Below are 16,717 nucleotides of genomic sequence, written 5' to 3' on the forward strand. Positions count from 1 at the left end.
ACACACACACAGGGCGCTAACCACTGCACCACCACTCCCCACACACACACACACAGGGCGCTAACCACTGCACCACCACTCCCCACACACACACACACAGGGCGCTAACCACTGCACCACCACTCCCCACACACACACACACAGGGCGCTAACCACTGCACCACCACTCCCCACACACACACACACAGGGCGCTAACCACTGCACCACCACTCCCCACACACACACAGTGCGCTAACCACTGCACCACCACTCCCCCCACACACACACACAGTGCGCTAACCACTGCACCACCACTCCCCACACACACACAGTGCGCTAACCACTGCACCACCACTCCCCCCACACACATACCTCCACAAAGACAAAGCTCCCCCAGGCAGCCTCTAGCAGGGCTAGTGTGTGTGTGTCTCTCTGTGTGTCTCTCTCTGTCTGTCTCTCTGTGTCTCTCTGTCTGTGTCTCTGTGTGTCTCTGTGTGTCTCTCTCTCTGTGTCTCTGTCTCTCTGTGTCTCTGTGTCTCTCTCTCTGTGTCTCTCTGTGTGTGTCTCTCTCTCTGTGTCTGTGTATCTCTGTGTGTCTCTGTGTCTCTGTGTGTCTCTCTCTGTGTCTCTCTGTGTGTGTCTCTCTCTCTGTGTCTGTGTATCTCTGTGTGTCTCTGTGTCTCTGTGTGTCTCTCTCTCTGTGTGTGTGTCTCTCTCTGTGTCTCTGTGTGTCTCTCTCTCTCTCTCTGTGTCTCTCTGTGTGTGTCTCTCTCTGTGTCTCTGTCTCTCTGTGTCTCTGTGTGTCTCTCTCTCTGTGTCTCTGTGTGTCTCTCTCTGTCTCTCTGTGTCTCTGTGTGTGTCTGTGTGTGTCTCTCTCTCTGTGTCTCTGTGTGTCTCTCTCTGTGTCTCTGTCTCTCTGTGTCTGTGTGTGTCTCTCTCTCTGTGTCTCTGTGTGTCTCTCTCTGTCTCTCTGTGTCTCTGTGTGTGTCTCTCTCTGTGTCTCTGTGTGTCTCTCTCTCTGTGTCTCTCTCTCTGTGTCTCTGTGTGTCTCTCTCTGTCTCTCTGTGTCTCTGTGTGTCTCTCTCTGTGTGTCTGTGTGTCTCTCTCTCTGTGTGTCTCTCTCTGTGTCTCTGTGTGTGTCTGTGTGTGTCTCTCTCTCTGTGTCTCTGTGTGTCTCTGTGTGTGTGTCTCTCTCTGTGTCTCTGTGTCTCTCTCTCTCTGTGTGTCTCTCTGTGTGTCTCTGTGTGTGTCTCTCTCTCTGTGTCTCTGTGTGTCTCTCTCTGTGTCTCTGTGTGTGTCTCTCTCTGTGTGTCTGTGTGTCTCTCTCTGTGTGTCTCTCTCTGTGTCTCTGTGTGTGTCTCTCTCTGTGTCTCTGTGTGTCTCTCTCTCTGTGTGTCTCTCTCTGTGTCTCTGTGTGTGTCTGTGTGTGTCTCTCTCTCTGTGTCTCTCTGTGTCTCTGTCTCTCTGTGTCTCTGTGTCTCTCTCTCTGTGTCTCTCTGTGTGTGTCTCTCTCTGTGTGTCTGTGTGTCTCTGTGTGTCTCTGTGTGTCTCTCTCTCTGTGTGTGTGTCTCTCTCTGTGTCTCTGTGTGTCTCTCTCTCTGTGTCTCTCTCTCTCTGTGTGTGTCTCTCTCTGTGTGTCTGTGTGTCTCTGTGTGTCTCTTTCTCTGTGTGTGTCTCTCTCTGTGTCTCTGTGTGTGTGTCTCTCTCTGTGTGTGTCTCTCTCTGTGTCTCTCTCTCTCTGTGTGTCTGTGTGTCTCTGTGTCTCTCTGTGTCTCTGTGTGTCTCTCTCTCTGTGTGTGTCTCTCTCTGTGTCTCTGTGTCTGTCTCGAGGCTACCTGGAGCCCCTCTTCTCACCGTGTCCTCTCCTCTCCTTTGTCCACCCCAGCGAATTTGTCCATCAGCACCCAATTTGGGGGTCACAGTTCAACGTCCCAACCCCCACCCCCTCCACCACCACCACCACAACCCCCTCCACCACCACCACCACAACCCCCACCACCACCACCACCACAACCCCCACCACCACCACCACCACCACCACAACCCCCACCACCACCACAACCCCCACCACCACCACCACCACAACCCCCACCACCACCACCACCACAACCCCCACCACCACCACCACCACGGTCCCTACAGGAGTGGCCATTGTTCTACGACACTGACAACGAACGCCTTTCGAGGCGGTCTTCATCTTTTGTAATTCCCAGCGTGAGAATCCAATAGGGTGGGTGGGGTGGGGTGGGGTGGGTGGGGTGAGGTGGGTGAGGTGGGTGGGTGGGGTGGGGTGGGTGGGTGAGGTGGGTGAGGTGGGGTGGGTGAGGTGGGTGGGTGGGTGGGGTGAGGTGGGTGGGTGAGGTGGGGTGGGGTGGGTGGGTGGGTGGGTGGGGTGGGTGAGGTGGGTGGGTGAGGTGGGTGGGGTGGGTGAGGTGAGGTGGGTGCGGTGGGTGGGTGGGTGAGGTGAGGTGGGTGGGGTGGGTGAGGTGGGTGAGGTGGGTGGGTGGGGTGAGGTGGGTGAGGTGGGTGGGGTGGGTGAGGTGAGGTGGGTGGGGTGGGTGAGGTGGGTGAGGTGGGTGGGTGGGTGGGTGGGTGAGGTGGGTGGGTGGGTGAGGTGAGGTGGGTGGGGTGGGTGGGTGGGTGGGGTGGGTGGGTGGGTGGGTGGGTGGGGTGGGGTGGGGTGGGTGGGTGGGTGGGGTGGGGTGGGTGGGTGGGGTGAGGTGGGTGGGTGGGTGGGGTGAGTGGGTGGGGTGGGGTGGGTGGGGTGGGTGGGGTGGGTGAGGTGGGTGGGTGGGTGAGGTGGGTGGGTGGGTGGGGTGGGTGGGGTGGGTGGGGTGGGGTGGGTGGGGTGAGGTGGGTGGGTGGGGTGAGGTGGGTGAGGTGGGTGGGTGGGGTGGGTGAGGTGGGTGGGTGAGGTGGGTGGGTGGGTGGGTTGGTATTGTGGGTGGGGTGGGTGGGTGGGTGGGGTGGGTGGGGTGGGTGGGTGGGTGAGGTGGGTGGGGTGGGTGGGGTGGGTGGGTGGGGTGAGGTGGGTGGGTGGGTGAGGTGAGGTGGGTGAGGTGGGTGGGTGGGTGAGGTGGGGTGGGTGGGTGGGTGGGTGGGGTGGGGTGGGTGGGTGGGGTGAGGTGGGTGGGTGGGTGGGGTGGGGTGGGTGGGGTGGGTGGGGTGGGTGAGGTGGGTGGGTGGGTGAGGTGGGTGGGTGGGTGGGGTGGGTGGGGTGGGGTGGGGTGGGTGGGTGGGTGGGGTGAGGTGGGTGGGGTGGGTGGGTGAGGTGGGTGGGGTGGGTGAGGTGGGTGGGTGGGTGGGTGGGGTGAGGTGGGTGGGTGGGTGGGGTGAGGTGGGTGGGGTGGGTGGGTGGGTGAGGTGGGTGGGGTGAGCTGGGTGGGGTGGGGTGGGTGGGCGGGGTGGGTGAGGTGAGGTGGGTGGGTGGGGTGGGTGGGGTGGGTGGGTGGGTGGGTGGGGTGGGTGGGGTGGGTGGGTGGGTGGGGTGGGTGGGTGGGTGGGTGGGGGTGAGGTGGGTGGGTGGGTGGGTGGGTGGGGTGAGGTGGGTGGGTGAGGTGGGTGGGTGGGTGGGTTGGTATTGTGGGTGGGGTGGGTGGGTGGGTGGGTGGGGTGGGTGGGGTGGGTGAGGTGGGTGAGGTGGGTGGGGTGGGTGAGGTGGGTGGGTGGGGTGGGTGAGGTGGGTGGGTGAGGTGGGTGGGTGGGTGGGTCGGTTGGTATTGTGGGTGGGGTGGGTGGGTGGGGTGGGTGGGTGGGTGGGTGGGGTGGGGTGGGTGGGTGGGGTGGGTGGGGTGGGTGGGTGGGTGAGGTGGGTGGGTGAGGTGGGTGGGTGGGTGGGTTGGTATTGTGGGTGGGTGGGGTGGGTGGGTGGGTGGGGTGGGTGGGGTGGGTGGGGTGGGTGGGGTGCCCATAGGATCCTTTATTTAACCATACAGGTGAGAGAGACACACAGGTTAGAGAGAGAGAGACACAGAGAGAGACACAGAGACACACAGAGACACAGAGAGAGACAGAGAGAGACACACAGAGAGAGACACAGAGAGACACAGAGAGAGACACAGAGAGAGACACACAGAGAGAGAGACACACAGAGAAACACAGACACACAGAGATAGACACACAGAGACACACACAGAGACACACACAGCGAAAGACACAGAGAGAGACACACAGACACACACAGAGACACAGGGAGAGAGACACACAGAGACACACACACAGAGACACAGAGAGACACACACAGACACACACACAGAGACACACACACACAGAGACACAGAGAGACACACACAGACACACACACAGAGACACACACACACAGAGACACAGAGAGACACACACAGACACACACACAGAGACACACACACACAGAGACACAGAGAGACACACACAGACACACACACAGAGACACACACACACAGAGACACACACAGACACACACACAGAGACACACACACACAGAGACACACACAGACACACACACACAGACACACACACAGAGACACACACACACAGAGACACAGAGAGACACACACAGACACACACACAGAGACACACACACACAGAGACACAGAAAGACACACACAGACACACACACAGAGACACACACACAGAGACACAGAGAGACACACACAGACACACACACACAGAGACACACACACACAGAGACACACACAGACACACACACACAGAGACACACACACACAGAGACACAGAGAGACACACACAGACACACACACAGAGACACACACACACAGAGACACAGAGAGACACACACAGACACACACACAGAGACACACACACACAGAGACACAGAGAGACACACACAGACACACACACAGAGACACACACACACAGAGACACAGAGAGACACACACAGACACACACACAGAGACACACACACACAGAGACACAGAGAGACACACACAGACACACACACAGAGACACACACACACAGAGACACAGAGAGACACACACAGACACACACACAGAGACACACACACACAGAGACACAGAAAGACACACACAGACACACACACAGACACACACACACAGAGACACACACACAGAGACACACACACACAGAGACACAGAGAGACACACACAGAGACACACACAGAGACACACACACACAGAGACACAGAGAGACACACACAGAGACACACACAGAGACACACACAGAGACACAGAGAGACACACACAGACACACACACACACAGAGACACACACAGAGACACAGAGAGACACACACAGACACACAGACACACAGAGACACACACAGAGACACACACACACAGAGACACCCACAGAGACACACACACACACACACAGAGACACACTAAGACCCATGAATTGTAGTATCAACACCAACCTTTATTTAACCCGTGTCCACCCTTTATAGGATCAGTGTGGGAACCCAGTGGGGTGGGTGGGAGAGTGGGTGGGTGACATCCTTTATTTAACCAACTCAAACTGCTGATACTACTGATACTACTAAAGCTACTGCTGATACTACTGATACTACTAAAGCTACTGCTGATACTACTGATACTACTAAAGCTACTACTGATACTACTAAAGCTACTACTGATACTACTGATACTACTAAAGCTACTACTGATACTACTGATACTACTAAAGCTACTACTGATACTACTGCTGCTACTGACACTATTGATGCTACTACTGATGTTACTGTTGATACTACTGATACTATTGATGCTACAGCTGCTACTACAGCTGATGCCCTTACTGATACTATTAAAGCCAGCACTGATACTATTGATGCTACAACTGATGCTCCTACTGATACTATTAAAGTCAACACTGACCCTACTGATACTACTGATGCTACTACTGATGTTACTGCTACTACAGCTGATGCTCTTACTGATACTATTAAAGCCAACACTGATACTACTGATACTATTAAAGTCAGCACTGATGCTATTGATACTATTAAAGTCAGCACTGATACTACTACTGATACTATTAAAGTCAGCACTGATACTACTGATGCTACAGCTGATGTTCTTACTGATACTATTAAAGTCAGCACTGATGCTATTGATACTACAACTGATGTTCTTACTGACACTATTAAAGCCAGCACTGATACTACTACTGATACTATTAAAGCCAGCACTGATACTACTGATGCTACAACTGATGTTCTTACTGATACTATTAAAGCCAACACTGATACTACTGATACTATTAAAGCCAGCACTGATACTATTGATGCTACAACTGATGCTCCTACTGATACTATTAAAGTCAACACTGATACTACTGATGCTACTACTGATGTTACTGCTACTACAGCTGATGTTCTTACTGATACTATTAAAGCCAGCACTGATACTACTACTGATACTATTAAAGCCAGCACTGATACTACTACTGATACTATTAAAGCCAACACTGATACTACTGATACTATTAAAGCCAGCACTGATACTACTACTACAGCTGATGTTCTTACTGATACTATTAAAGCCAGCACTGATACTATTGATGCTACAACTGATGTTCTTACTGATACTATTAAAGCCAGCACTGATACTACTACTGATGCTATTAAAGCCAGCACTGATACTACTACTACAGCTGATGTTCTTACTGATACTATTAAAGCCAGCACTGATACTACTGATACTATTAAAGCCAGCACTGATACTACTACTACAGCTGATGTTCTTACTGATACTATTAAAGCCAGCACTGATACTACTGATACTATTAAAGCCAGCACTGATACTATTGATGCTACAACTGATGTTCTTACTGATACTATTAAAGCCAGCACTGATACTATTACTGATACTATTAAAGCCAGCACTGATACTACTGATGCTACAGCTGATGCCCATAACCACCACTACTACCACACCATCATCACACTACACCACCACCATCACCACCACCACTACCAACACACCACCACCATCACCACACCACCACCACCATCATCACACTACACCACCACCATCACCACCACCACTACCAACACACCACCACCATCACCACACCATCACCACACCACCACCACCATCATCACACTACACCACCACCATCACCACCACCACTACCAACACACCACCACCATCACCACACCACCACCACCATCATCACACTACACCACCACCATCACCACCACCACTACCAACACACCACCACCATCACCACACCACCACCACCATCATCACACTACACCACCACCATCACCACCACCACTACCAACACACCACCACCATCACCACACCACCACCACCATCATCACACTACACCACCACCATCACCACCACCACTACCAACACACCACCACCACCATCACCACACCACCACCACCACTACACCACCACCACCACCACTACACTACCACCACCATCACCACACCAACACCACCACTACACCACCACCATCACCACTACACTACCACCATCACCACCACTACACCACCACCACCACCACTACACCACCACCATCACCACTACACCACCACCACCACCACTACACCACCACCATCCCCACTACACCACCACCATCATCACACTACACCACCATCACCACCACCACTACCAACACACCACCACCACCATCACCACACCACCACCACCACTACACCACCACCATCACCACCACCACTACCAACACACCACCACCACCATCACCACACCACCACCACCATCACCGCCACTACACCACCACCATCACCACTACACCACCACCATAACCACTACACCACCACCATCATCACCACACCACCACCACCACTACACTACCACCATCACCCACCTACTACACCACCACCATCACCACTACACCACCACCACCATCACCACTACACCACCATCACCACCACTACACTACCACCACCATCACCACACCACCACCACCATCACCACTACACCACCATCACCACTACACCACCACCATCACCACTACACCACCACCACCATCACCACTACACCACCATCACCACTACACCACCACCATCACCACCACTACACTACCACAACCATCACCACACCACCACCACCACTACACTACCACCATCACCACTACACCACCACCATCACCACTACACCACCACCACCATCACCACTACACCACCATCACCACCACACCACCACCATCACCACCACACCACCACTACCACCACCACTACACTACCACCATCACCACTACACCACCACCATCACCACTACACCACCACCATCACCACTACACCACCACCATCACCACTACACTACCACCACCACTACACTACCACCACCATCACCACTACACTACCACCATCACCACTACACTACCACCATCACCACACCACCACCATCACCACCACACCACCACCACCACCACCACTACACCACCACCACCACTACACTACCACCATCACCACTACACCACCACCATCACCACTACACCACCACTACACTACCACCATCACCACTACACCACCACCATCACCACTACACCACCATCACCACCCTCCCTCCAGATTCCAGGCACCATTCCCTCTGCGGTGGTGCCCGTAGAGGCGGGGGGCGGGGCGAGGTGAGGTGGGGTGGGGGGGTGATGTGGGTGGTGGGTGGAGGGGGTGGGGGTGGGGGTGGGGGTGGGTGGGGGGGTGGGGTGGGTGGGGGTGGGGGGGGGGTGGGGATCAGGTGACGCGGCGAAGCCCGAGACGGGAGATGACGGAAAAGTTCCGGGCGGTGGAGCTCACTGAGAGAGTGGGAGGGGTGGGGGGGTGGGGGGGGTGGGAGAGGGGGAGAGGGGGAGAGTGGGGAGAGTGGGGGGAGAGTGGGGAGAGTGGGGGGGAGTGGGGGGAGAGTGGGGAGAGTGGGGGGGGAGAGAGTGGGTGGTGGGGGGGGGATTGGGGAGAGTAGGGGAATGGGGGGGGTGGGGGGGAGTGGGGGGGTGGTGGGGAAAGGGTGGAGAGTGGGGAGAGTGGGGGGAGAGTGGGGGGGAGAGTGGGGAGAGAGAGTGGGGGGAGAGTGGGGGGAGAGTGGGGGGAGAGTGGGGGGAGAGTGGGGGGAGAGTGGGGGGAGAGTGGGGGGAGAGAGTGGGGTGGTGGGGGGGGGGATTGGGGAGAGTAGGGGAATGGGGGGGGTGGGGGGGAGTGGGGGGGTGGTGGGGAGAGTGGGGGGGGGGAGAGTGGGGGGATAGTGGGAGGAGAGTGGGGGGAGAGTGGGGGGAGAGTGGGGGGAGAGTGGGGGGAGAGTGGGGGGGAGTGGGGGGAGAGTGGGGAGAGTGGGGGGCAGGTGGGGGGAGAGTGGGGGGAGAGTGGGGGGGGTGGGGGGGGTGGGAGAGGGGGGAGAGTGGGGAGAGTGGGGGGAGAGTGGGGGGGAGAGTGGGGAGAGTGGGGGGGAGTGGGGGGAGAGTGGGGAGAGTGGGGGGGGAGAGAGTGGGGTGGTGGGGGGGGGATTGGGGAGAGTAGAGGAATGGGGGGGGGTGGGGGGGAGTGGGGGGGTGGTGGGGAGAGGGGGGAGAGTGGGGAGAGTGGGGGGAGAGTGGGGGGAGAGTGGGGAGAGAGAGTGGGGGGAGAGTGGGGGGAGAGTGGGGGGAGAGTGGGGGGAGAATGGGGGGAGAGTGGGGGGAGAGTGGGGGGGAGAGTGGGGGGAGAGAGTGGGGTGGTGGGGGGGGGATTGGGGAGAGTAGGGGAATGGGGGGGGGTGGGGGGGAGTGGGGGGGTGGTGGGGAGAGTGGGGGGGGGGAGAGTGGGGGGATAGTGGGAGGAGAGTGGGGAGAGAGAGTGGGGGGAGAGTGGGGAGAGTGGGGGGGAGTGGGGGGAGAGTGGGGGGGGGAGAGTGGGGGGATAGTGGGAGGAGAGTGGGGAGAGAGAGTGGGGGGAAAGTGGGGGGAGAGTGGGGGGAGAATGGGGGGAGAGTGGGGGGAGTGGGGGGGTAGGAGAGTGGGGGAGGTGGGGGGGAGAGAGTGGGGGGAGAGTGGGTGGAGAGAGTAGAGGAGTGGGGGGTGGGGGGGGAGTGGGGGGGGGAGAGTAGGGGGGAGAGTGGGGGGGAGGTGGGGCGAGGTGGGGGGGGGGGAGAGGGGGGAGGTGGGGGGAGAGTGGGGGGGGGGAGAGTGGGGGGCAGGTGGGGGGAGGTGGGGGGGGGAGAGAGGGGGGAGGTGGGGGGAGAGTGGGGGGGGGGAGAGTGGGGGGCAGGTGGGGGGAGAGTGGGGGGAGAGTGGGGGGGGTGGGGGGGGTGGGAGAGGGGGGAGAGTGGGGAGAGTGGGGGGAGAGTGGGGGGAGAGTGGGGAGAGTGGGGGGGAGTGGGGGGAAAGTGGGGAGAGTGGGGGGGGAGAGAGTGGGGTGGTGGGGGGGGGATTGGGGAGAGTAGAGGAATGGGGGGGGGTGGGGGGAGTGGGGGGTGGTGGGGAGAGGGGGGAGAGTGGGGAGAGTGGGGGGAGAGTGGGGGGAGAGTGGGGAGAGAGAGTGGGGGGAGAGTGGGGAGAGTGGGGGGGAGTGGGGGGAGAGTGGGGGGAGAGTGGGGGGAGGTGGGGGGAGAGTGGGGGGAGAGTGGGGGGAGAGAGTGGGGGGAGATTGGGGAGAGTGGGGGGAGAGTGGGGGGAGAGTGGGGGGAGAGTGGGGGGAGAGTGGGGAGAGTGGGGGGGGTAGGGAGAGTGGGGGGGGTGGGGGGGGGGGAGAGAGTGGGGGAGGTGGGGGAGGTGGGGGGGAGAGAGAGTGGGGGGAGAGAGTAGAGGAGTGGGGGGGTGGGGGGGGGAGTGGAGGGGGAGAGTGGGGGGGAGAGTGGGGGGGAGGTGGGGCGAGGTGGGGGGGGAGAGAGGGGGGAGGTGGGGGGAGAGTGGGGGGGGGGAGAGTGGGGGGCAGGTGGGGGGAGGTGGGGGGGGGAGAGTGGGGGAGAGTGGGGGGGAGGTGGGGGGGAGAGTGGGGGGAGTGGAGAAAGTGGGGGGGGGAGTGGGGGGGGGGAGAGTGGGGGCAGGTGGGGGGAGGTGGGGGGGGGGGAGAGTGGGGGGGAGGTGGGGGGGAGAGTGGGGGGAGTGGGGAGAGTGGGGGGGGGGGAGTGGGGGGGGGAGAGTGGGGGCAGGTGGGGGGAGGTGGGGGGGGGAGAGTGGGGTGAGAGTGGGGGGGGGGGAGAGTGGGGGAAAGGTGGGGGGGAGAGTGGGGGGAGTGGGGAGAGTGGGGGGCAGGTGGGGGGAGGTGGGGGGAAGAGAGTGGGGTGAGAGTGGGGGGGGGAGAGTGGGGGGGAGGTGGGGGGGAGAGTGGGGGGAGTGGGGAGAGTGGGGGGGGGAGTGGGGGGGGGAGAGTGGGGGGAGAGTGGGGGGAGAGTGGGGGGGCAGGTGGGGGGAGGTGGGGGGGAGAGAGTGGGGGGCAGGTGGGGGGAGAGTGGGAGGGGAGTGGGGAGAGTGGGGAGGGGAGAGGGGGGGGAGTGGGGAGAGTGGGGGGCAGGTGGGGGGAGGTGGGGGGGGGAGTGGGGGGGGGAGTGTGGGGGGAGTGGGGAGAGTGGGGGGGGGAGTGGGGGGGGAGAGAGAGTGGGGGGAGTGGGGAGAGAGTGGGGGGGGTAGTGGGGACAGTGGGGGGGGGGGGGGTAGGGAGAGTGGGGGGGGTGGGGGGGGAGAGAGTGGGTTGAGAGTGGGGGGGAGAGAGTGGGGGGGGTGGGGGGGGAGAGAGTGGGGGGGTGGGGGGGAGAGAGAGTGGGGGGGAGTGTGGGGGGAGTGGGGAGAGTGGGGGGGGGAGTGGGGGGAGGAGAGTGGGTGGGAGGTGGGGGGAGAGTGGGGGGAGTGGGGAGAGTGGGGGGGGGAGTGGGGGGGGAGAGAGTGGGTGGGGGGGAGAGTGGGAGGGGAGTGGGGGGAGTGGGGGAGAGTGGGGGGGGGAGTGGGGGGGGGGAGAGTGGGGGGAGTGGGGAGAGTGGGGGGAGGTGGGGGGAGAGTGGGGGGGGGAGAGTGGGGGGGGAGAGAGTGGGGGGGAGAGTGGGGGGGGGGAGAGTGGGTGGGGGGGTGAGTGGGAGGGGGAGTGGGGAGAGTGGGGGGGGGGAGAGTGGGGGGGAGAGTGGGGGGGGGGGGAGAGTGGGTGGGGGGGGAGAGTGGGAGGGGAGTGGGGGGAGTGGGGAGAGTGGGGGGAGGTGGGGGGGGGAGAGTGGGGGGGAGGTGGGGGGAGAGTGGGGGGAGTGGGGAGAGTGGGGGGGGAGAGTGGGGGGGGAGAGTGGGGGGGGAGAGAGTGGGGGGGAGAGTGGGGGGGAGTGGGGAGAGTGGGGGGGGGAGTGGGGGGGGAGAGTGGGGGGAGTGGGGGGAGTGGGGAGAGTGGGGGGGGGGAGTGGGGGGGGGAGAGTGGGGGGAGTGGGGAGAGTGGGGGGGGGTGGGGGGGGGAGTGGGGGGGTGGGGAGTGGGGGGGTGGGGGAGTGGGGGGGGGAGAGTGGGGGGCAGGTGGGGGGAGGTGGGGGGAGAGTGGGGGGGGAGGGAGGTGGGGGGGGGGAGTGGGGGGGGAGGTGGGGGGGGAGTGGGGGGAGTGGAAAGAGTGGGGGGGGGGAGTGGGGGGGGAGAGTGGGGGGAGTGGGGAGAGTGGGGGGGGGAGTGGGGAGGGGGGAGAGTGGGGGGAGAGTGGGGGGGGAGAGTGGGGGGGAGGTGGGGGGAGTGGGGAGAGTGGGGGGGGGAGTCGGGGGGGGAGAGTGGGGGGAGAGTGGAGGGAGAGTGGGGGGGGGGAGAGTGGGGGGCAGGTGGGGGGAGGTGGGGGGGGGGGAGAGTGTAGGGGAGGTGGGGGGGAGAGTGGGGGGAGTGGGGAGAGTGGGGGGGGGAGTGGGGGGGGGAGAGTGGGGGAAGAGTGGGGGGAGAGTGGGGGGGAGGTGGGGGGAGGTGGGGGGGGGGAGAGTGGGGGGGAGGTGGGGGGAGAGTGGGGGGAGTGGGGAGAGTGGGGGGGGAGAGTGGGGGGGGGAGAGAGTGGGGGGGAGAGTGGGGGGGTGGAGAGTGGGTGGGGGGGGGGAGAGTGGGGGGGAGTGGGGAGAGTGGGGGGGGAGGAGAGTGGGGGGAGAGTGGGGGGGGGAGAGTGGGGGGAGTGGGGAGAGTGGGGGGGGGGAGAGTGAGGGAAGAGTGGGGGGAGAGTGGGGGGGTGAGAGTGGGGGGGAGGTGGGGGGAGAGTGGGGGAGTGGGGAGAGTGGGGGGGGGAGAGAGTGGGGGAGAGTGGTGGGGGGAGAGAGTGGGGGGGGAGAGAGTGGGGAGGAGAGTGGGGGGGGTGGAGAGTGGGTGGGGGGGAGAGTGGGGGGAGTGGGGAGAGTGGGGGGGGAGGAGAGTGGGGGGAGAGTGGGGGGGGGAGAGTGGGGGGAGTGGGGAGAGTGGGGGGGGGAGAGTGAGGGAAGAGTGGGGGAGAGAGTGGGGGGGAGAGCGGGGGGGGGGAAGAGTGGGGGGGGGAGAGTTGGGGGGGAGAGTGAGGGGGGGAGAGTGGGGGGAGAGTGGTGGGGGGGTCAGTGGGGGGGGGGAGAGTGGGGGGTGAGTGGTGGGGGGGTGAGTGGTGGGGGCGAGAGTGGGGGGGGAGAGTGGGGGGAGAGTGGGGGAGAGAGTGGGGGGGAGAGTGGGGGGGGGAGAGTGGGGGGGGAGAGTGGGGGGGGAGAGTGGGGGGGGGAGAGTGGGGGGAGAGTGGTGGGGGGGAGAGTGGGGGGGGGGGAGAGTGGGGGGTGAGTGGTGGGGGGGTGAGTGGTGGGGGGGAGAGTGGGGGGGGAGTGGGGGGGGAGAGTGGGGGGGGGGAGAGTGGGGGGGGGAGAGTGGGGGGGGGAGAGTGGGGGGAAAGTGGTGGAGGGGGTGAGTGGGGGGGGGGGAGAGTGGGGGGAGAGTGGTGGGGGGGAGAGTGGGGGGGGGGAGTGGGGGGAGAGAGAGTGGAGGGGAGAGTGGGGGGGGGGAGAGAGTGGGGGGGAGAGTGGGGGGGGGAGAGTGGGTGGGGGGCAGAGTGGGAGGGGAGTGGGGGGAGTGGGGAGAGTGGGGGGGGAGGTGGGGGGGGAGAGTGGGGGGGAGAGTGGGGGGAGTGGGGAGAGTGGGGGGGGGGAGAGTGGGGGGAGAGTGGGGGGAGTGGGGAGAGTGGGGGGGGGAGAGTGGGGGAAGAGTGGGGGGAGAGTGGGGGGGGGAGAGTGGGGGGGAGGTGGGGGGAGAGTGGGGGGAGTGGGGAGAGTGGGGGCGGGGAGTGGGGGGGGGGGAGTGGGGGGGGGGGAGAGTGGGGGGGAGGTGGGGGCGGGAGAGTGGGGGGGAGGTGGGGGGAGAGTGGTGGGAGTGGGGAGAGTGGGGGGGGGGAGTGGGGGGGGGGAGAGTGGGGGGAGAGTGGGGGGGAGAGAGTGGGGGGGAGAGTGGGGGGGGAGAGAGTGGGGAGGAGAGTGGGGGAGAGAGTGGGGGAGAGAGTGGGGGGAGAGAGTGGGGGGAGAGAGTGGGGGGGGAGATTGGGGGGGCAGAGTGGGGGGGGAGATTGGGGGGGAGTGGTGGGGGGAGAGAGTGGGGAGAGAGTGGGTGGGGGGGAGAGTGGGGGGAGAGTAGTGGGAGAGTGGTGGGGGAGAGAGTGGTGGAGAGAGTAGTGGGAGAGTGGTGGGGGGGTGAGTGGTGGGGGGAAAGAGAGAGTGGGGGGGGGAGAATGGGGGGGAGAGTGGGAAGGGGGAGAGTGGGGGGGGGAGAGTGGGGGGGGAGAGTGGGGGGGGGAGAGTGGGGGGAGAGTGGTGGGGGGGTGAGTGGTGGGGGGGTGAGTGGTGGGGGGGGAGAGTGGGGGGGGAGAGTGGGGGGGAGAGTGGGGGGAGAGAGTGGGGGGAGAGTGGGGGGGAGAGTGGGGGGGAGAGTGGGGGGAGAGTGGGGGTGAGTGGTGGGGGGGGAGAGTGGGGGGGGAGAGTGGGGAGAGAGTGGGGGGAGAGAGTGGGGGGGAGAGTGGGGGTGAGTGGTGGGGGGGAGAGTGGGGGGGGAGAGTGGGGGGAGAGTGGGGGGAGAGAGTGGGGGGAGAGTGGGGGGGAGAGTGGGGGGAGAGTGGTGGGGGGGGGTGAGTGGGGGGGGGGAGAGTGGGGGGTGAGTGGTGGGGGGAGAGAGAGAGTGGTGGGGGGGTGAGTGGTGGGGGGGTGAGTGTTGGGGGGGGAGAGTGGGGGGGGAGAGTGGGGGGGGGAGATTGGGGGGGCAGAGTGGGGGGGGAGATTGGGGGGGAGTGGTGGGGGGAGAGAGTGGGGAGAGAGTGGGTGGGGGGGAGAGTGGGGGGGCAGAGTGGGGGGGGAGATTGGGGGGGCAGAGTGGGGGGGGAGATTGGGGGGGAGTGGTGGGGGGAGAGAGTGGGGAGAGAGTGGGTGGGGGGGAGAGTGGGGGGAGAGTAGTGGGAGAGTGGTGGGGGGAGAGAGTGGTGGAGAGAGTAGTGGGAGAGTGGTGGGGGGGTGAGTGGTGGGGGGGAAAGAGAGAGTGGGGGGGGGAGAATGGGGGGGAGAGTGGGAAGGGGGAGAGTGGGGGGGGGAGAGTGGGGGGGGAGAGTGGGGGGGGGAGAGTGGGGGGAGAGTGGTGGGGGGGTGAGTGGTGGGGGGGTGAGTGGGGGGGGAGAGTGGGGGGAGAGTGGGGGGGAGAGAGGGGGGAGAGTGGGGGGGAGAGTGGGGGGGGAGAGTGGGGGGAGAGTGGGGGTGAGTGGTGGGGGGGAGAGTGGGGGGGGAGAGTGGGGGGAGAGTGGGGGGAGAGAGTGGGGGGAGAGTGGGGGTGAGTGGTGGGGGGGAGAGTGGGGGGGGAGAGTGGGGGGAGAGTGGGGGGGAGAGTGGGGGGGAGTGGGGGGGAGAGTGGGGGGAGAGTGGTGGGGGGGGTGAGTGGGGGGGGGGGAGAGTGGGGGGTGAGTGGTGGGGGGGAGTGAGAGAGTGGTGGGGGGGTGAGTGGTGGGGGGGTGAGTGTTGGGGGGGAGAGTGGGGGGGGAGAGTGGGGGGGGAGATTGGGGGGGCAGAGTGGGGGGGGAGATTGGGGGGGAGTGGTGGGGGGAGAGAGTGGGGAGAGAGTGGGTGGGGGGGAGAGTGGGGGGGCAGAGTGGGGGGGGAGATTGGGGGGGCAGAGTGGGGGGGGAGATTGGGGGGGAGTGGTGGGGGGAGAGAGTGGGGAGAGAGTGGGTGGGGGGGAGAGTGGGGGGGAGAGTAGTGGGAGAGTGGTGGGGGGAGAGAGTGGTGGAGAGAGTAGTGGGAGAGTGGTGGGGGGGTGAGTGGTGGGGGGAGAGAGAGAGTGGTGGGGGGTGAGTGGTGTGGGGGGGTGAGTGGTGGGGGGAGAGAGAGAGTGGTGGGGGGTGAGTGGTGGGGAGAGTGGGGGGGGGGGGGAGAATGGGGGGGAGAGAGTAGGGGGAGAGTGGTGGGGGAGAGAGTAGTGGGGGAGAGTGGGGGGGTGAGTGGTGGGGGGTGAGTGGTGGGGGGAGAGAGAGAGTGGTGGGAGAGTGGTGGGGGGGGTGAGTGGTGGGGGGTGAGTGGTGGGGGGAGAGAGAGAGTGGTGGGAGAGGTGGTGGGGGGGTGAGTGGTGGGGGGTGAGTGGTGGGGGGGTGTACGAGTTTGGGTCTCGCTGTTCAAGGTCCTGAGAAACATCCTCCTCAGTCTCGATGTAAAGCTTCTTTCGTGACTGCAGGGATTCATCTTCTTGGTTCTTTCGGTAAAGTCACGTAGAAGGGAAATAATAAAATAATAAAAATAAAACATTATAAAATGTAATTTCATTATGTTATTATGTAGAAGGGAAATAATAAAATAATACAAATAAAACATAATAAAATAATTCTCGATTTAAAGCTTTCGTGACTGCAGGGATTCATCTTCTTGGTTC

The sequence above is a fragment of the Lampetra fluviatilis genome, chromosome 71, assembly GCF_964198595.1.
Source record: "Lampetra fluviatilis chromosome 71, kcLamFluv1.1, whole genome shotgun sequence".
Classification (NCBI taxonomy): Eukaryota; Metazoa; Chordata; class Hyperoartia; order Petromyzontiformes; family Petromyzontidae; genus Lampetra; species Lampetra fluviatilis.